Source organism: Podarcis pityusensis (assembly GCF_964106645.2).
Source record: "Podarcis pityusensis genome assembly, chromosome: 13".
In the NCBI taxonomy this organism is placed as follows: Eukaryota; Metazoa; Chordata; class Lepidosauria; order Squamata; family Lacertidae; genus Podarcis; species Podarcis pityusensis.
Genome location: NC_138038.1, coordinates 51661297 through 51682958, shown reverse-complemented (window position 1 = coordinate 51682958; position 21662 = coordinate 51661297). Strand labels below are relative to the sequence as shown.

At 45.9% G+C, this 21662-nt stretch overlaps 2 long non-coding RNA genes across 2 annotated transcripts in view; both read right to left on the bottom strand.

The window, feature by feature from the left end:
- Positions 1–14995: 14995 nt before the first annotated feature.
- The window catches only part of LOC308462422, an 87917-nt gene continuing 81250 nt past the window's right edge, over positions 14996–21662 (bottom strand). The window contains exon 2 of the long non-coding RNA XR_013979139.1: positions 14996–15431. This is a non-coding gene — a long non-coding RNA (uncharacterized lncRNA). The remainder of the gene's footprint in view (positions 15432–21662) is intronic.
- LOC308462420 lies at positions 16712–17593 on the bottom strand. The gene is made up of 2 exons (XR_013979137.1): positions 17536–17593; positions 16712–17036 (listed from the first exon to the last, which is right to left on the bottom strand). It is a non-coding gene; the product is annotated as an uncharacterized lncRNA (long non-coding RNA).

Sequence of the window (21662 nt, the reverse complement as noted above, 5' to 3'; positions counted from 1 at the left end):
TTAAACCTTATTCATCTTCTTACAAGTGACTTTTAAAAGTTCTGCTAATGTAAAAATCTATATGCAAAGCTTGAAAAGCATGCATTGAACGTTTCCCTTAAAAAAAAAAAAGAATATCAGAAAAAATAGGAGAGTGCAAAATATGGTCTGAAGCTCAACATCAAAAAAATGAAGATCATGGCCACTGGGCCCATCACCTCCTGGCAAATAGAAGGGGAAGAAATGGAGGCAGTGAGAGATTTTACTTTCTTGGGCTCCTTGATCACTGCAGATGGTGACAGCAGCCGCGAAATTAAAAGACGCCTGCTTCTTGGGAGAAAAGCAATGACAAACCTAGACAGCATCTTAAAAAGTAGAGACATCACCTTGCCAACAAAGGTCCGTATAGTTAAAGCTCTGGTTTTCCCAGTAGTGATGTATGGAAGTGAGAGCTGGACCATAAAGAAGGCTGATCGCCGAAGAATGGATGCTTTTGATTTCTGGGGCTGGAGGAGGCTCTTGAGAGTCCCATGGACTGCAAGAAGATCAAACCTCTCCATTTTGAAGGAAAGCAGCCCTGAGTGCTCACTGGAAGGACAGATCCTGAAGCTGAGGCTCCAAGACTTTGGCCACCTCATGAGAAGAGAAGACTCCCTGGAAAAGACCCTGGTGCTGGGAAAGATGGAGGGCACAAGAGAAGGGGACAACGGAGGACGAGATGGTGGGACAGTGGTCTCGAAGCTAACATGAGTTTGACCAAACTGTGGGAGGCAGTGGAAGACAGGAGTGCCTGGCGTGCTCTGGTCCAGGGGGTCACGAAGAGGCGGACACGACTAAACAACAACAACAAATAAATGCAATAGAATCACGGGAGTGTAGATTTGGAAGGGACCCTTGTGATCATCTAGTCCAACCCCCTGCAATGCAGGAATCTTTTGCCCAAGGTGGGGCTCGAACCCTTGATCACAATAAATAAATGAAAAATAATTTTGACTAGGCCAGGGAAGGAGAACTCTGATGGTGTGTGCGCGTGACGGCAGCCGGATCTCCATTTCCCTCTCTCTTTTTCTCTCACTCTCTGCCACCTTTTCTCGAACCCAGAACGTGCTGCCCGCCCAGCAGGAAACTGCCTCACTTGTTGCCCTCTTCTGATACACCTTTAGTCCTCCAGGGCAGCGAGAGCTGGGTAGCGCGGCCTTTTCCAGGGCAGCCCCTTTTTTGCCCACTAAGAGGGAGAGCAAAGGCATGGCAGACGAAATTAATGGACTATGCAGAATTAGATAAAATGACAGGAAGGATCCGAAACCCGAGGGACCAGAGATTCTCAGAGGACTGGAATAAATATTTGAACTATTTGAAAAGCAATTGTAATAAACAAATCACGCTAGTAGGATTGCAAGAAGTTTTGTAAGGAGGACTATGCAAAATATTGCAGAGATGATTGTGAAGAGAACGGTTAGTTGAGGATAATTGAAAGTAATAAGGAAATAAAGAAATGTAGATTAAGTGATAAAGACTGAAAAATCTTCAGATGTGGTTGATGGAGGTCCAAAACACTGTATAAGATAAGAAATTACCGTATTTTTTGCTCCATAAGACGCACCTAGTTTTTAGAGGAGGAGAACAAGAAAATAATATTCTGAACGAAACAATGGATGTATGATTTTAGTGGTTCATGCTGTGGCCCCAGACATGATATGTGATTTGACGGTGAGTTTGGGGTAGCCCAATGCAAAAATCCTGAGGATCCATGTGGATCCGTGCTTTGTAACCACGTTTTTGTGGCCCCATTCGCTCCATAAGACACACAGACATTTCCCCTTACTTTTTAGGAGGAAAGAAGTGTGTCTTATGGAGCGAAAAATACGGTATGTTCTATGATTGTTGGGAATGATATGTGGAGAGAGAGAGAGAGAGAGAGTGCAGAAGAGAATGAGGATGGGATGCAAAGCCAGGAGGGAGTTTCCCAGAAGCCTTTGCAGTGGTACTTGGGCCACAGAGAGATGCAGGAGACGGTCTCTGTGGGACGCAGGCCAGCGACTCGAGACGAGCATCCCCCAGAACCCTTTGCAAGACCAACTCAGTAGGAGACCTCGCTCAGGGAGGCAATCCCATCCCCCGGAGAGGGCGTGAGCCAGGCTTACTCCTCAAAAGCAGCTTACAGGGTGGGGATTATCAAACGTTTCGCTGGCTGTAAGATAATGGGTTTGGACAGCTCCTTCACAACCTCCAACTCAGGTGCAGAAGGCTTGAAGCAGTTGGGGGTGGCCTTGATCTCCCCTTCCCCAGATCCATGGGGCACCAAGATCGGCACGTGAGGGTCTCCCGCAGCTGCCCCCCCCCCACAGAGAGAGAGAGAGAGAGAGAGAGAGAGAGAGAGAGAGAGAGAGACTTTAAACCTTTGAATAGCTTTGGAAATGGATATAGGCTGTAGGGTTAGAAGTAGAAGATAGTGTACTTTAAAACAGTAATATTTGTAAGTGATAAAATGTGAAGTTCTTTTTTTAAAAAAGATGGTTAGAAACTATGATATATGTAAACTGCTAAAGATGAAGTTAAAATGAAAATCAGATAGGTGGGACTTGAGGAAGCCCAATTAACAATGTTTAGAAAAATAAGGATAGGACAAGAATTTGTTTGTATTGTTTGGTTTTTTTTGTATGTGTTCTTTATTTGTGTTATAAAATGAATAAAAAAATTTGAAGGGGGGGGGGGCAGCAAACCGGAGACCATCTCAGCCAGCACTCGGAAGGGGAAACAGGGAAGGAGCAAGGCCTATAAAAACACACATTTCATAGAATTGTAGTGTTGAGGGTCTTCTTCTTTTTTTATAAATTTTTATTAGTTTTTTAACATACCATTTCCAACAGTAATTAAACATACTTTTACATCTTATGCAATTTTTCGACTTCCATCAATCCTGTCTGAAAATTTTCCAATCTAATCTCTTAGTATACATTTCTTACTTTTAAATCTCACAACCAATGTCTCTATTCTTTATCTACTTTGTAGCATTTCATATATTTCTCCTTGCAAAACTTCTTGCAGTCCTACTAGCGTAGTTTGTTGGTTACAATTGCTCTTCAAATAAATCATATACTTCTTCCAATCTTCTGTGAATCTCTGGTCCCGCAGGTTTCAAATCCTTCCTGTCATTTTCTCCAATTCTGCCTAGTCATTAATTTCGTCTGCCATTCTTCTTTCGTCGGAATTTCTTCTTGCTTCCATTTCTGGGCTAACAATACTCTTGCCGCTGTTGTTGCATATAAAAACAATTTAACGTCTTGCTTGTTAATACCCTGACCTATAATACCAAGTAAAAATGCTTCTGGTTTTTTGTTTTTTTTTAAATGTATATTTCAACATCTTTTCCATCTCGTTATACATCGTTTCCCAGAAGTTCTTTACTTTCTTACACCACAGATGATAAAATGTTCCTTCTTTTTCTTTACATTTCCAACATTTATGATTTGTCTTATACATTTTAGCTAATTTCACTGGTGTAATATACTACCCCAAAGGTTTTCTAGTCCAACCCCTTGCAGTGCAGAAATCACAGTCCCGGCTGAGAGCCAAGGAAGGAGATTTCCCCCACCTTCCGACCAGAAAGTCTGTTCCGCTGTTGAACGGCTCTTATGGCCCGAAACGTCTTCCTGATGTTTAGTCGGAATCTCCTCCCCTGTAACATGAGATCATGGGTTCGAGTCCTACCCTCCAGAGCAGGAGAAAACTAGCCGCCTCCATCTTCTACTTGACGGCCCTTCAGGTATTGGAAGATGGCTACTTACTGTATTTTTCGCTCCATAAGACACACTTTTTTCCTCCTAAAAAGTAAGGGGAAATGTCTGTGCGTCTTATGGTGTGTGGTCCCTGGAGCTGAATTGCCCAGGGGCAATTTTAATTTTTTTTTTAGAAAGAGGGAAGGGAGTGTTGAAACAAAGCTGCTGAGCAGCTGATTGGTAAGCGATCGGGAAGGGAGATAAGGGACTCTAGAGATAAAGGAGGCTGCCTGGGAGGGGGGAGGTAAAAGCCCATGGATCCTCAGGATTTTTGCATTGGGTCACCCCAAATTCACCATCAGATCACACAGCATGTCCATGGCTACAGCCTGCACCAAAAAACCCATGCACCCACTGTTTTGTGGGGCCGCAGTGGCGCAAAAACGTGGTTACAAAGCATGGATCCTCAGGATTTTTGCATTGGGCTACCCCAAACTCACCAGCAAATCACATATCATGTCTGTGGCCACAGCATGAACCACAAAAATCATACACCCACTGTTTCGTTCAGAATATTTTTTTTCTTGTTTTCCTCCTCTAAAAACTAGGTGCGTCTTATGGAGCGAAAAATACGGTATATCCCACCTTGAGAGGTCACCGTCCTCAAGCTCTCCATTATTCCATTAACAAAGGGTTGTTATTCTCACAGCAACCCTTTGAGGTAGGCTCTCTGTGAGCTCCCTGGGGCTGTGTGGGGATCTGAACCCGGCGCTCTCCCTTCAAAACGGACAGGGTTTCTTGCTTTTCCGCAGGGAGCTGTTGGGACACAGGGGTTTGCAGTTTTACATGCTTTCGCATGGTAACGCCATCTAAAACAGCAACTGCATCTATATTCGCATATTTGCAGTTTTTCAAAAAAGAGAGTTGCGTTGATACCTATCGGCGTACAAAGGCTTCCCAATTTGCCCGATTCTTTCATATTAAGAACACAAGAACAGCCTGCAGGATCTGGCCAGTAACCCACTTAGTCCAGCATCCTGTTCTCACATTGGCCAGACAGCAGGCAGTGTGGTGTAGTGGTTAGAGCAGTCGTTCAGAGGGCCGTACCAGGGTGCGTGTGGAGGTAGAGATAGCAGCTACCAATAACCCTCTCCTCTGTGAATTTGCCCAGTTCTCTTCTGCAGCCATTTAGGTCGATGGCCATCTGTGTCTCCTGTGGAAAGGAGTTCCATAGTTGCGCTCCGTGAATAAATTCTTTAATCTGACCTGAATTGCCCAACATGCCTTTTTTGGCGGTGCTGTGCGCATGATGTCGCCCCAATGCCGTCCCAGTCCTATGTTACTCGCCCGCCCAATGCGCATCCTGCCATTATAATCCACTTTCGTTTATTTTTTTTATTTTTTATTATTTTCAGTGCAAAATTGCAACAGAAATTGCAAACATTGAATCCAAAATAAAAAAGAGAGAAAAAAGAACAAACAAAAAACAAAAACACACATCCACAAATAAAACCATATCATCATTCTAATCTAATCCTTACATACATATATACATATTGACTTACTTCCTTTGCTCTAAGACTTCAACATTTTTACTCTTTCTAAGTTGTTGTGTCTAATGTAGATTAGTAAAGGTAAAGGGACCCCTGACCATTAGAATCATAGAATAGAATCATAGAATCATAGAGTTGGAAGAGACCACAAGGGCCATCGAGTCCAACCCCCTGCCAAGCAGGAAACACCATCAGAGCACTCCTGACATATGGTTGTCAAGCCTCTGCTTAAAGACCTCCAAAGAAGGAGGTCCAGTCCAGTCCGACTCTGGGGTTGCGGTGCTCATCTCGCTTTATTGGCCGAGGGAGCCGGCGTACAGCTTCCGGGTCATGTGGCCAGCAGGACTAAGCCGCCTCTGGCGAACCAGAGCAGCACACAGAAACGCCGTTTACCTTCCCGCCGGAGCGGTACCTATTTATCTACTTGCACTTTGATGTGCTTTCGAACTGCTAGGTTGGCAGGAGCAGGGACTGAGCAATGGGAGCTCACCCCGTCACGGGGATTCGAACCGCCGACCTTCCGATCGGCAAGTCCTAGGCTCTGTGGTTTAACCCACAGCGCTACCTGCGTCCCACTCTTATTCGTTACATACCGACATGCTTACTCCAGAACAATGTTTTTTTCATATACTCTTTAGCAAATCCCCATTCTTTTAATAATTTTTGGTCCGACTGTCCCCTTATGAATGCTGTGAGTCTTGCCAGATTTATATATTCACTTTCTGTGGGGAATGCGCCTCTCAAGCCATTGCCATCCACATGCGACCACAGAGCGCATTTTCTCAGGACCCAAACACATTTAACCAGCAGCTTCTCCTTGTCGCTTTCAAAAAAACAATAATATGTGCATTCAGAGACGCCGGTTTAAGCATGAGGTAAGGTTGTAGCTCGCCAAAGCATTAGAGGATAAATCTAGAACAGTTTAGGGAGATGTCCTTTAGTGGATCCTAGAACCCCGACCACCGAAGAATGGATGCTTTTGAATTATGGTGCTGGAGGAGACTCTTGAGAGTCCCATGGACTGCAAGAAGATCAAACCTCTCCATTCTGAAGGAAATTTGAAGCTCAACATCAAAAAAACGAAGATCATGGCCACTGGGCCCATCACCTCCTGGCAAATAGAAGGGGAAGAAATGGAGGCAGTGAGAGATTTTACTTACTTGGGCTCCATGATCACTGCAGATGGTGACAGCAGTCACGAAATTAAAAGATGCCTGCTTCTTGGGAGAAAAGCAATGATAAACCTAGACAGCATCTTAAAAAGCAGAGACATCACCTTGCCAACAAAGGTCCGTATAGTAAAAGCTATGGTTTTCCCAGTAGTGATGTATGGAAGGGAGAGCTGGACCATAAAGAAGGCTGATCGCCAAAGAATGGATGCTTTTGAATTCTGGTGCTGGAGGAGACTCTTGAGAGTCCCATGGACTGCAAGAAGATCAAACCTCTCCATTCTGAAGGAAATCAGCCCTGAGTGCTCACTGGAAGGACAGATCCTGAAGCTGAGGCTCCAAGACTTTGGCCACCTCATGAGAAGAGAAGACTCCCTGGAAAAGACCCTGATGTTGGGAAAGATGGAGGGCACAAGGAGAAGGGGAGGACGGAGGACGAGATGGTTGGACAGTGTTCTCGAAGCTACCAGCATGAGTTTGACCAAACTGCGGGAGGCAGTGGAAGACAGGAGTGCCTGGCGTGCTCTGGTCCAGGGGGTCACGAAGAGTCAGACACAGCTAAACGACTAAACAACAACAAGAAGAAGAACCCCGACAGCTTTTGCTCCCTGCTCTTCCTTCGGGATATAGGGGGCCGATCACCTCTGGCCCGCAAAAGTAGCCTTGCCTTTTGAAAGAACCCAGCAGTCCACATTCCAGGCTAGATTCCCACTCGCCTCCTCTTGGTCAAAACACTTTTGTGCTTGGAGAAAGTCACTCCAAACCTTCCTGTCCAGCAATACTTTGCTGGTAGTTTCAGGCTGGGTAAAAGAAAGAAGAGCAGAGTTAACCTATGGAACTCCCTCCCACCAGATGGCACAGGGATGGCTGCCAAATTGGATGGCTTTCAAAGGGATGAGGCAAATTCCTGGAGGAGGAGAGGGCTATGGTTGGCTCCTAGCCAAGGTGGCAATGTTCTCCCATCTCAGTTGGATGCAGGATTGCTTCTGAATATCAGTTGCTGGAAAACGCAGAGGGGAGGGGGTGATCTTGCGTTCGAATCCTGCTTCCAGGCATCGCATAATGGGCATCTATTTATTTACTTTTAATATACATTTTTACTAGTTTTTACATATATTTTCCAAACAGAACATCTCATCTCATCTCACCTGATACGACATTTTGGCTATTTTAGCCTGAGACTTCCCATCAACCGTGTCTAATGATTTCCAAACCTCATCTCTGAATCTTACGTTTGTTATCCTAACTAACTTTTAATAACCCGTAGCTTAAAATCCATTCTCATAAATCTTTTCCGCAATATTTCAGATCGTTCTCCTTACAAAACTTCCTGTAGTCCTACAAGCGTAGCCGGTTGGTCACAATTGTCTTTCAGATAACTTGTATATTTACTCCAATTTTTCAAGAATTTCTGGTCCCTCTGGTTTCAAATTCTCCCTGTCATCTTATCCAATTCTGCGTGGCCGCTGTGGGAACAGGATCCTGGGATAAACGGGCTTGATCCAGTAGGTTCTTCTTATGTCCTTATGACACAGTGCATACACACTACACAAAGTAGTACATTGCTACGAAGTTTCTATTGCAAGCTCTGACCTTAGGCACCCAGTTTGGCCACTGAGACGTGATATTTGGCCATCCTGCAGGATTTCACAGGTGCTCTGACAATGAACTATGCTATGAAGCTGCATTTTAAATTGCACTTTAACCTGTATTTTAAATTGGTTCCCCCCTATTATGTTTTCACTGTGATTTTATTGGTGTTAGCCGCCCTGAGCCTGGCTCTGGCAGGGGAGAGCGGGGTATAAATAAAATTTATTATTATTATTATTATTATTATTATTATTATTATTCACCTTCCTTTATTTGTTCAGCATTCAAGGGAGAAGGTTAAACAAACACTCTTGTTCCCCCGGTGTCGCCGCTTTAAACCTTCTTTTAAATTTTTATTATTATTAATAAATCAGAAGATCTGGTCCCGGATCTCTGAGCAGGCTTCAGACTTTGAGGAATGGGCCAAAGACGTGAAATAATCTTCCCTGGTCTTGTGCCAGGAGGAGTTAGTCCTGTTGGGGGAGGGGGTGGAATAGAAGCAGGCTATTCTTAACCAGCCCAGGTTGTCTATTTGCATTAGAGGCTGTTTTTAGCATAGGCTAATTCTAGCTGCGCATCAAAAGGAGTGCCTCTCGTCCCAGATCCCTGCAATGCGCAAAGTGATCGCACAGCCTCCCCCCACCCAACTCAGAGCCCTCCAGATGTTCAGCCGGCCAGAGACGATGGGCATTGCCGTCCCAAACATCTGGAGAGTACCAGGTTTGCAAAAACAAGTGTCTAAAATCACCCCATCACTCACATCACGGTTTTCGGGACCCATTTTTAAAATTTGTTCCTAGAAGGCATGTTGGGGTCATCCAACCTGGGAAGGGAGCCCATTTAAGAGAAGGAAAACTCTGATTTAGGTACAGTGGTACCTCAGGTTAAGTACTTAATTCGTTCTGGAGATCCGTTCTTAACCTGAAACTGTTCTTAACCTGAAGCACCACTTTTGCTAATGGGGCCTCCTGCTGCTGCCGCGTCGCCGGAGCACAATTTCTGTTCTCATCCTGAAGCAAAGTTCTTAACCTGAAGCACTATTTCTGGGTTAGCGGAGTCTGTAACCTGAAGCGTATGTAACCCGAGTTACCACTGTATAAGCTAAACAAGCGGTAGCTTAGGGCTACACTCTCTTGGGGGGCCCCAAGAAATTTAAATGGGGGAAAAGTGGATGTACATTTCCAAAATATAAGATAAAAAACAAATAAAATAAAGCCTACATACAGCAACAGTGTTTGTGTTGTATAGGCTCCTATGATGTAAGTCAGGGGTCAGCAACCTTTTTCAGCCGTGGGCAGGTCCACCGTCTCTCAGTCCATGTGGGGGGCTGGAGTATATTTTTTTTGGGGGGGGGGGAATGAACGCATTCCTATGCCCCACAAATAACCCAGAAATGCGTTTTAAATAAAAGGACACATTCTACTCGTGTAAAAACACGCTGATTCCTGGACGACCCGTGGGCCGGATTGAGAAGGCGATTGGGCTGGATCCGGCCCCTGGGCCTTAGGTTGCCTACCCCTGATGTAAGTAATGGGCCCCACCTGCTAGCCTCTAAAATATCACTGGTTTGCTCAGTTCTGTAGATAGGGTGCCTACATTCTGCATGTGCGAATGGCTTGAGATACCTACTAGATCAGGCATCCTCGGCCCTCCAGATGTTTTGGGACTGCAACTCCCATCATCCCTGACTGCTGGTCCTGTTAGCAAGGGATGATGGAACTTGTAATCCTCGCAGTTCGGCCTCGCAGGTGTGGTCCAAAAGGAAGCAGAGCAAGACGTTTGGCACCAGCTTGGCTGCAGTGGCAGGAAGGAGGTGTACAAGGCCTCATCCAACTGCCTTAGGGACTCCGCTTCAGATTTGTGTAGGATTTACACAAATCCTGTCCAGGGGTCATCAAGCCCAACCCTTTGCTATGCAAGAACCTTGCCCCCAGCTGCCCCTGGGTGGGCTCGAACCGCCAACCTTTGGGTTAACAGCTATTCTCCAAAGTACCTATTTCCCCAGGGCAGTGGTGGGAGTAATTGCCAACCGCAGAGCCTAGGACTTGCCGATCAAAAGGTCGGTGGTTTGAATCCCCACGACGGGGTGAGCTCCCGTTCTTTGGTCCCTGCTCCTGCCCACCTAGCAGTTCAAAAGCACGTCAAAGTGCAAGTAGATAAATAGGTACCGCTCTGGCGGGAAGGTAAACGGCGTTTCCGTGCGCTGCTCTGGTTCGCCAGAAGCGGCTTAGTCATGCTGGCCACATGACCCGGAAGCTGTACGTTGGCTCCCTCGGCCAATAAAGCGAGATAAGCACTGCAAACCCAGAGTCGGCCACAACTGGACCTAGTGGTCAGAGGTCCCTTGACCTTTACCTGGCATCTCAGCCCCACAAGTGTGGGAATTTCAGGAAGCCGCAGGGCGGGAAAGGAATTCTTCTCATGGTTTTGTGTGACGGGGACGGGGCCCCATTTCTCTGCAGCAGAGCAGCTGCTTTGTGACTTCCAGTTTTTCTGCCTAAATCAGGCACCCCCAAACTCGGCCCTCCAGATGTTTTGGGACTACAACTCCCATTATCCCTAGCTAACAGGACCAGTGGTCACGGATGATGGGATCTGTAGTCCCAAAACATCCTGAGGGCCGAGTTTGGGGGTGCCCGGCTTAAAATAAAACCTTTCATTCAGGATGATGGGAGTTGTAGTCCCAAAACATCTGGAGGGCCGAGTTTGGGGGTGGCCGGCTTAAATCAAACCTTTCATTCAGGATGATGGGAGTTGTAGTCCCAAAAACATCTGGAGGGCCGTGTTTGGGGGTGGCCGGCTTAAATCAAACTTTTCGTTCAGGATGATGGGAGTTGTAGTCCCAAAAACATCTGGAGGGCCGAGTTTGGGGGTGCCTGGCTTAAATCAAACTTTTCGTTCAGGATGATGGGAGTTGCAGTCCCAAAACATCTGGAGGGCCGAGTTTGGGGGTGCCCGGCTTAAATCAAACCTTTCATTCAGGATGATGGGAGTTGTAGTCCGAAACATCCGGAGGGGGCCGGGTTGGCGAAGGCTGCTCTGAGCCAGTGTGCTTCAACCTTGGGTCCCCAGTTGCTGCTGGGCTACAACTCCCATAATCTGCAACCATTGGTGCTGACTCAGGCTGATGGGAGTTGTAGTCCGAAACATCTGAAGGGCGCCGGGTTGGCGAAATCAAGTGGACAATCCAACTGGGGTGGGTGGGGAATCCTATGCCATTCTGCCCATGCAACAGCGGCACCCGTTTACTTGGGAGTAAATCTTGTTGGAGTTCAGTTTGCGGAGGACGAGACTCCCGGGTTGTGGGTTCGAGCCCCATGTTGGGTAAAAGATTCCTGCATTGCGGGGGGTTGGGCTAGATGACCCTCGGGGTCCCTTCCAGTGGTGGGTGGGGCCAAAGGTGGTTGTGGGCGGAGCAAGGCATCTCAGCTCCCATGGCCTACTCTGTCCCCCATCCATGCAAGTAATAAGAAGATCAGAGATATCAAGGACACATTCCAGCCAGGCAGAAACATTCAAGGAGGGGAGAGGGGTGTGTGGCCTGGGAAAAGTCCCGAGGGCCTGATAGAGAGGATTGGGGGGCCGCATTTGAGGCGAACCATCAGTCGGAGACTCTTTTCCACCCAAGAATGGTTGCTTACGCATCAGCCATTTAATCTGGAACAAATATCCTCCTCCTTCTTCTTCTTTTATTAATTTTATTGAGTACAAATTAGAAAAAAATTGTTGTTGTTGAGTCGTTTAGTCGTGTCCGCCTCTTCGTGACCCCCTGGACCAGAGCACGCCAGGCCCTCCTGTCTTCCACTGCCTCCCGCAGTTTGGTCAGACTCATGCTGGTAGCTTTGAGAACACTGTCCCACCATCTCGCCCTCTGTCGTCCCCTTCTCCTTGTGCCCTCCATCTTTCCCAACATCAGGGTCTTTTCCAGGGAGTCTTCTCTTCTCATGCGGTGGCCAAAGTCTTGGAGCCTCAGCTTCAGGATCTGTCCTTCCAGTGAGCACTCAGGGCTGATTTCCTTCAAAATGGAGAGGTTGGATCTTCTTGCAGTCCATGGGACTCTCCAGAGTCTCCTCCAGCACCAGAATTCAAAAGCATCCTTTCTTCGGCGATCAGCCTTCTTTATGGTCCAGCTCTCACTTCCATACATCACTACTGGGAAAACCATGGCTTTTACTATACGGACCTTTGTTGGCAAGGTGATGTCTCTACTTTTTAAGATGCTGTCTACGTAGGTTAAAAAGTAGAGACATCAGCTTGCCAACAAAGGTCCGTGTAGTAAAAGCTCTGGTTTTCCCAGTAGTGATGTATGGAAGTGAGATACAAATATACAAAAAAAAAAAAAAAAAGGAAAATACCGTACATGTAACCAAGAGAAAATTAGAAAACATTTTACCTCTTCTCATATTTACAATTATTTACACCTCTACAAAACAATATTCACAAGAAAGAAAAGAAATGAAAGGTAAAACATAAAAGAAAAGAAGAAGAAGAAGAAGATAAAGAAAAGGAAGAAATAAGATCAAGAATGAGAATTTTAAAAGTAGATTATTCACTATACACAACCATTTCCAATCTATATTTATGTTCAGTTATGTATTTTCATCATATTCTTAGCAATCTTAATTAAAATAATTTTAATCTGGAACAAATAGCCTTCATCCACCCCACCACCACCAGCGAATCTAGTTGATATCGTTGCCAGCTTCTTGCATTCTAGAATTTTCTACCTTCTTTTCCTGCCTTTTCCCAGACCTGATTCCAGTGGCACCCTGTAGAGTGTCAGCAGGCAAATTGCTACTGAACCTCATTGTCCCTCCTGTACCTTTAGTTAGTACCTTCCTCACCGCCCTTCGTTTTTCCCCCCTGGAAACTTCTGACTGTTTTATTTCTTCCCGCAAAACAACACTGCTTTTACTATGAAAAGAATTAAAATGAGGGTGAAGTGGTCAGGAATCAAAGCTGCACCCAGGGCCGGATTTAGGTTTGATAAGGCCCTAAGCAAGGTAATGGGGCCCTTTCTATGTCCAGCTGTCCTTTGTTAACAACAAATTGTCGCTGTTTTTTGTGTTGAATATATGCTATGTGGTTATTTATGGACCTCATAGGTATCTAAAGCCATTTGCACTTAACAAAATATTTTTTATCTTATGTTTTGGAAATGTACATCCAGTTTTTCCCCCTTTAAATTTTTTGGGGGCCCTAAGTTATAGCTTGTTTACATCGTAAATCTGACACTGGATGCACCCAACTGACTTTGGGATGATTAAGGTGTTTGGCAGCAATTCAGTGGCTGCTCTCAGGAGAACCAGTAGAAATAAATAAATGGGATAGAAAATGCAAGGAGGAAGCTCCTAACTAATGTTGCAGGGGAAATAATAATAATAATAATAATAATAATAATAATAATAATAATTTATTTATACCCTGCCCATCTGGCTGGGCTTCCCCAGCCACTCTGGGCGGCTTCCAACCAAATATTAAAATACAGTAATAAATCAAACAATGGGACGCGGGTGGCGCTGTGGGTTAAACCACAGAGCCTAGGACTTGCCGATCAGAAAGTCGTGGTTCGAATCCCCTCGACGGGGTGGGCTCCTGTTGCTTGGTCCCAGCTCCTGCCAACCTAGCAGTTCAAAAGCAAGTGCAAGTAGATAAATAGGTACCGCTCCGGCGGGAAGGTAAACGGCGTTTCCGTGCGCTGCTCTGGTTTGCCAGAAGCGGGTTAGTCCTGCTGGCCACATGACCCGGAAGCTGGATGCTGGCTCCATCGGCCAATAAAGCGAGATGAGCGCCGCAACCCCAGAGTCGTCCGTGGCTGGACCTGATGGTCAGGGGTCCCTTTACCTTTACTAATACATCAAACATTAAAAGCTTCCCTAAACAGGGCTGCCTTCAGATGTCTTCTAAAAGTCTGGTAGTTGTTCTTCTCTTTGACATCTGGTGGGAGGGCGTTCCACAGGGCGGGCGCCACCACCGAGAAGGCCCTCTGCCTGGTTCCCTGTAAGCTCACTTCTCGCAGGGAGGGAACTGCCAGGAGGCCCTTGGAGCTGGACCTCAGTGTCCGGGCAGAACGATGGGGGTGGAGATGCTCCTTCAGGTATACTGGACTGAGGCCGTTTAGGGCTTTCAAGGTCAGCACCAACATTTTGAATTGTGCTCGGAAACATACTGAGGATCTTTGCTGAGGTGGACATTGTGGGCCTTGCTAGGTGGTAAATTCATTCTCCTTTCTTGTGAAAAAACAGTATCTTAGCAGGGTTAAAGGCCACTAGGGTCAAAGCATCCTGTGACTCTTAAGCTGTGCACGGGTCTCAGAAGGCTCCCACATGTCATAGAATTGCAAGGGACCCAGAGGGTCATCTAGTCCAACCCCCACAGTTGAAGAACTCCGGACAGATGGCCCTCAAACCTCTGTTTAAAAACCTCCAGGCGAGGAGAGTCCACAACTGCCCAAGGGAGACCGTTCCTGCGATAACAGGATGCCTTGTTATGTTGTGATGTGTTTTGTTGTCCTTCCTTCCGAACTCCCAGTAGGCAGTGTGGCATAGTGGTTAGAGGAGGGGGGTCAGCAAACTGTTTGAGCAGGGGGCCGGTCCACTGTCCCTCAGACCTTTTGGGGGGCTGGACTATATTTAAGCGGGGGGGGGATGAATGAATTCCTATGCCCCACAAATAACCCAGAGATGCATTTTAAATAAAAGGACACATTCTACTCATGTAAAAACACGCTGATTCCCGGACCGTCCGCGGGCCCGATTGAGAAGGCGATTGGGCCGGATCCGGCCCCCGCAGCTTAGTTTGCCTACCCATAGGTTAGAGTGTCAAATTGTTAGGACCTGGATTCAAATCCTTGAATCCTTGTAGCAGGAACCCCCCACCCCAATCATTCAGTTTGTACAAACTTCACACACTCACACTCACACTCACACACTACATATGCCACACTTCTGTTATAAATTCATAGAAAAATCAACCATACATCGGATTTGCACTGTTCCATTTTTATTTTACTCCATATGACAAGGACTATCAAAGGGGGGTGGCTTGGTTCTGGTCAGCCATAATCCCTTCACCATCCCAGCACATCCACAGGAGCCCTGCCCAGTTGCTATGCCAATCCTGATGGTCCTAGACAGAAGACCATCAAGATCACAAAGAACTTGCATATGGGAGCGGATTCAGCATGGACTGAAACAAAGGACAATGATCAGATCTTTCCTCTGGGGGCAGGAAACTGCCAACTCCCCTTTGTCTCCTGGAAGTGACTCATGGGCAGGGGGAAAGGAGGAACCAGCCAGGTGACAGGACACTCAGGTTACCACCACAACTCCTCCCTCAACCCCTCCTTTCTGTAATGTATGCATGATGTCAACCCCTCCTTTCTGTAATGTATGCATGATGTTTCTGGGGGTGGGCTTGACCTAGAGGATGGGAATTTCAAAAGTTTTTATAAGGTCTTGCACACCATCTTTCTGGGTCTTTCCTCTCTCCTGCAAGTGAGGGGAACACCCTGTTGCAACAGTTCAATAAAGGCCAAGCCTACAGGCTGCTGTTTTGCTCCAAGTTATCCTGGTTGGTGTCTTTGTTTTTGTCCAAGGGAGCCCTCGGATTTTTCCGGTAACACTTGTTAGGCCATGAAGCTCCCTGGCTGACTTCAGGGCAGCAGTCACTGCCTCTCTCAGCCTAACCTACCTCACAGGGTTGTTGTTGCGGGGGTTAAATGGGGGGGGGAGAGCCATGTACACCACACTGAGCTCCCTGGGGGGAAAGGTGGGATATAAACAAACAAACAAAAATGAACAACAGCTTGGCAAAACCATCTCCTGTGTATCACTGCAGCCCTGGTTCTTAGTGACATTTTGGGGACTTTTTAGGGCAAGGTGAGAGTGTTAGCATGGCCTTAGAAAAGATTTCTGCATGCATGAGGCATCTCCCCCCCCCTCCATAATTTTTAGTAATTTTTTCCAAATATCTTAACCGCAACACAGCTTAACAATATTATTCTCCTTTCAATCTATAAATCTTATCCGAATTAGCTTCCCTCCACCCCTCTTCTGACAAACCTAGACAGCATCTTAAAAAGCAGAGACACCACCTTGCCGACAAAGGTCCGTATAGTTAAAGCTATGGTTTTCCCAGTAGTGATGTATGGAAGTGAGAGCTGGACCATCAAGAAGGCTGATCGCCTAAGAATGGATGCTTTTGAATTCTGGTGCTGGAGGAGACTCTGGAGAGTCCCATGGACTGCAAGAAGATCAAACCTCTCCATTCTGAAGGAAATCAGCCCTGAGTGCTCACTGGAAAGACAGATCCTGAAGCTGAGGCTCCAAGACTTTGGCAACCTCATGAGAAGAGAAGACTCCCTGGAAAAGACCCTGAGGTTGGGAAAGATGGAGGGCACAAGGAGAAGGGGACAAAGGAGGACAAGATGGTTGGACGGTGTTCTCGAAGCTTCCAGCATGAGTTTGACCAAACTGCGGGAGGCAGTGGAAGACAGGGGTGCCTGGCGTGCTCTGGTCCGGGGGGTCACGAAGAAGAGGACACAACAACAACAACAACAATATATACATTCTATAAACGTCTATAATTCCTTCATAAATTTTTGTATTATACTTTAGACATACATTCCTTATTATATTACAGCGTTACATCTTGCGGTCTAACCAAACATTCACGATAAACGTTACGAGTTTTATTTCAGTCCTGTGAGTGTCTTTATTTATGTGCAGTTTTCTCGTACGTATACCATAAATTTGGACCATTCTTTTTGGAATTTCTCATCGTCCCGCTGTCGGATTCTTCCAAGTTAGCCTTGCTATTTCTGCATACTCCAATACTTTATGTTGCCATTCTTCAGTTGTCGGAATATCCTGTGGTTTCCATCTCTGTGCGAGGAGTAGCCTTCCTGCTGTTGTGGCATACAGGAAAAATTTCCAATCTTCCTTTTTAATGTACGAGGCAGCTTTTGACAAGTCCCCCAATATTCAGTCCCCCAATATTAAATTCAGTTCTTTGCATTCCTGCTCCTGAAAAAAAAAAGTTTTAAAAATCCTCCTGTAAATTCATCAGTATTTTATTATTGCTATTCTCTTTATTAGTTGGTCGATTCAATATATCAGTCCCTTTTTCCACTGCGACTCAAAGCGACGTGCAACATTTTAGGCAAAAAGCAAACTCGTGCATATGTGAAAACCAGAGTTTTTAAAAATCTGAATGGCGATTCTATTTTTAAAAAATAGAATTTCTCCTAATTTGCAGTTTTCCGATCTTCCTTTTTAATGCGCGAGGCAGCTTTTGACAAGTTGCGGGACGGGTGGAAGTTCAACCGGTGCAGCTCCCTCCCCGGAACGCATGCGCGCAGTGGGGATGCAGATATCGCCTGGCCAGCATCCCTGAGAAGCCCGGAAGCATAAGAAAACATGCCAATCTTCTAAATCCTGGAGCAGCTTGTTCTCCTCCCCTCCCCGGCCACCTCCTTTAACCCCCCCTCTCCTTAAGATATTCCTGGCAACTTTATAGCCTCACCTGTTTTGCCCTCACCCGCCCACTAATCTTCTTTTGAGTCAAGGAGCTGTCCAGTTTTCGGTGCTCTCGGGCTCTCATTTCCCCAATATTATTTGATTTGTTTTTTATCTTATATTTTGGAAATGTACATCCGGGGGGGTTTATTTAATTTTTTTTGAGGCCCCCAAGAGAGTGGGGCCCTACGCTATAGCTTGTTTAGCTTATACCTAAATCCGGCACTGCTGCTATGGGACAAGAAGGGTTTCTGAGGTGAACTAAAGAGCTGATAAACATGGCTTCCGACTGGTGTTGGTTCCCGGCTGTGAGAGCATTGTGAGCCCGGTGCGGGGTGCATTTAACAACATACACCCCATATGGGCGTGTTACACAAATTTTAAGGACACACACTCCACAAAAAACTAACCCTTCAAAAAATAGGGAATATTCCCTGGGAGGGGAATAGACACTACATTCAGAGAACAATCCCAAAGCCATCTTGACTCTCTTAAAGGACCCCAGATATTTTCTCTGCAGTAGAAGGAAGTCAAATATTCAATGTAGATTAATATCCACTTATTCCTCCCTCTGCTAAATGACATTTTCCCCGGTCTTCAATCTGGGACTCTCCGGTTCATTCCTTACTTTCAATGCAAGAGGTCCAGAAGAAGATTCTCCAATTGTTGTTGTATATAAGAATCAAGCTATGATTTTCCCAGTAGTGATGTATGGAAGTGAGAGCTGGACCATAAAGAAGGCTGATCGCCGAAGAATGGATGCTTTTGAATTCTGGTGCTGGAGGAGACTCTGGAGAGTCCCATGGACTGCAAGAAGATCAAACCTCTCCATTCTGAAGGAAATCAGCCCTGAGTGCTCACTGGAAGGACAGATCCTGAAGCTGAGGCTCCAAGACTTTGGCCACCTCATGAGAAGAGAAGACTCCCTGGAAAAGACCCTGATGTTGGGAAAGATGGAGGGCACAAGGAGAAGGGGACGACAGAGGACGAGATGGTTGGACAGTGTTCTCGAAGCTACCAGCATGAGTTTGACCAAACTGCGGGAGGCAGTGGAAGACAGGAGTGCCTGGCGTGCTCTGGTCCAGGGGGTCACGAAGAGTCGGACACGACTAAACAACTAAACAACAAATAAGAATTAACAGTAGTTCTCATCCAGCCGAACACCACAACATTACCTCCAATACTAGGAAACATCCCATCCTTTTCTTTACTTCCTCCAAAATTTCTTCACGGCGTTTATGTATTGGGTCATATAATAGATATTATATAATCCTTAATTCCTGCCCAGGTCATGCAGCGGCTGAGCATTCTCAGGAGCCTTGACAGACAGGAGAGAAGCCACTCTCAATTTTTTGTTGGAGACCTTCTTATGTGATGTATGTATGAGAGAACCGAGGTTTGACTGTAATTGCCCAAAGAAAAGCTTCTGGTGTTTGTTTGTTTTTACAAAAGTTATTTTGAACATCCTTTCCTTTCTTTTTTATGCTTGATTGGTTTTGAAAACTGTACAGCAGAAATGATCAATAAAAGTTGTTATCAAAATAAAAACAAACATTCATTCATTCCTTGGTTGATACTTGTTTTGTATATCATTCTGAAATTCAATTTAACGTAACCCCCGATCTTCTCATTGTGTTCTGAGTCAAATTCCTTAAATATGCACTTAACTTTATTTTCACCCTACTTAAAGATTTTTCAAGTTGTACACACAGAAGCTTTCGACAATGTTCTTTTACATGGACTCTGTATATATCCCACTCTCTGGCAAATTTCCCCTCTGTGACACCTCGTAGCCTTGCTGATAGTCTTGCTAATTCTACATATTCTCTTAGTTTGTTTTGCCAGTCTGCTTTGGATGAGATGGTTTCTCCCTTCCAACCTTTTGCAATTAAAATTCTGGCTGCTACTGTAACGTACATGAAGATTTTCCTAAACTCTTTTTGGATTTCATTACCCATAATTCCTAGCAGGAAGGCTTCGGGTTTTTTAGGGAAGGAACATGGGAACATTTTATTGAATTCATTGTAAATCATTTCCCAAAATGGTCTATAATCTTTTTACAGTTCCACCACATGTGGATCCATGTACCTCCACCCTCTGAAGGCTGTTCAACATCCTTTTCACTTCATTATATATAATTCCCCAGTAATTACCAGTTTGCGTACAAGAGATCCACGGATGATGCCGTGGCAATGGCTTTACATGCTGTCCTGACTCATTTGGAGAAGCAAGGGAACTATGCGAGACTGTTATTTGTAGACTTTAGTTCTGCATTTAATACTATTCTTCCGCATAGCTTGGTGCCCAAATTATTAGACCTGGGACTTCCACCGTGTTTGTGCAGGTGGATATTAGATTTTCTATCAAACCGTTCCCTAAGGGTCAGGTTGGGTTCCCACGTCTCTGCGGATCTCATCATGAATACGGGGACGCCACAGGGCTGCGTGTTGAGCCCGCTATTATATACGCTCTATACAGCTGACTGTGCCCCCAAATATCCCAGTAATAAGATCATTAAGTTTGCAGATAATACAACGGTGGTTGGTTTAATCATGGCTGGAGAGGGGGAGGCGGCCTATAGGAAGGAAGTTAAGCAGCTGGGGGAGTGGTGCAGGAAAACAACTTACTCCTTAACTTAAAGAAAACAAAAGAGATTATTGTGGACTTTAGGAAATGTAAATTGAATATTCAGCCACTTATTACTGAGGGGAAGTGCGTGGAACAGGTCTCGGTATTTCGATTTCTTGGAATGGAGTTGAGAGATGACCTAACCTGGGGAGAAAACAGCAAAGACCCGATGAAGAGAGCACAGCAGAGGTTATATTTTCTGAGAATCCTCCGGAAAAACAATCTCTCAAAGGACCTGTTGATGGCATTTTACCATTGTACTGTGGAGAGTGTATTAACTTATGGTCTGTGTGTGTGGTTTGGGACTTGCACGGTCAGGGGAAAAACGCTGTCCAGGGTTGTAAAGACTGCGGAGAGAATAACTGGGTGCACTCTTCCCACCTTGGATCAAATCTACGCTTCCAAGTGTCATAAGAAAGCTGCAGAGATAGCGCAGGACAGTGCGCACCCCAGAAATGATCTCTTTCAGCTTCTGCCTTCTGGAAGAAGGGACAGGGTTATAAAGACTAGGACTAGCCGTCTGAGAAACAGTTTCTACCCAAATGCAATTCTGGCTTTAAACGCAGTATAAAGTACAGTGGTGCCCCGCAAGACGAATGCCTCGCAAGACGGAAAACCCGCTAGACGAAAGGGTTTTCCGTTTCTGAGTTGCTTCGCAGGACGAATTTCCCTATGGGCTTGCTTCGCAAGACGAAAATGTCTTGCGAGTCTTGAGATTTTTTTTTCGCTTCCCCCCCCTTTATCTAAGTCGCTAAGCCTTTAATAGCCTTTTAGCAGCTAATCCGCTAAGACGATAAGCCTTTAATAGCCGCTAAACGGCTAATAGCGCTAATCCGTTAAGCCGCTAATAGGGTTGCTTCGCAAGATGAAAAAACCGCTAGACGAAGACACTCGCGGAACGGATTAATTTCGTCTTGCGAGGCACCACTGTAAAGGTAAAGGGACCCCTGACCATTAGGTCCAGTCGTGGCCGACTCTGGGGTTGTGGCACTCATCTCGCTTTATTGGCCGAGGGAGCAGGTATACAGCTTCCGGGTCATGGGGCCAGCACGACTAAGCCGCTTCTGGCAAACCAGAGCAGCGCATGGAAACGCTGTTTACCTTCCCGCCAGAGTGGTACCTATTTATCTACTTACACTTTGACGTGCTTTCGAACTGCTAGGTTGGCAGGAGCAGGGACCGAGCAACGGGAGCTCACCCCGTTGCGGGGATTCAAACCGCCGACCTTCTGATCGGCAAGCCCTAGGCTCTGTGGTTTAACCACAGCGCCACCCGCGTCCCTTTTAAACACAGTGCAGTGGTACCTCGGGTTAAGTACTTAATTCGTTCTGGAGGTCCGTTCTTAACCTGAAACTGTTCTTAACCTGAAGCACCACTTTAGCTAATGGGGCCTCCCGCTGCCGCCGCGCTGCCAGAGCATGATTTCTGTTCTTATCCTGAAGCAAAGTTCTTAACCTGAAGCACTATTTCTGGGTTAGCGGAGTCTGTAACCTGAAGCGTCTGTAA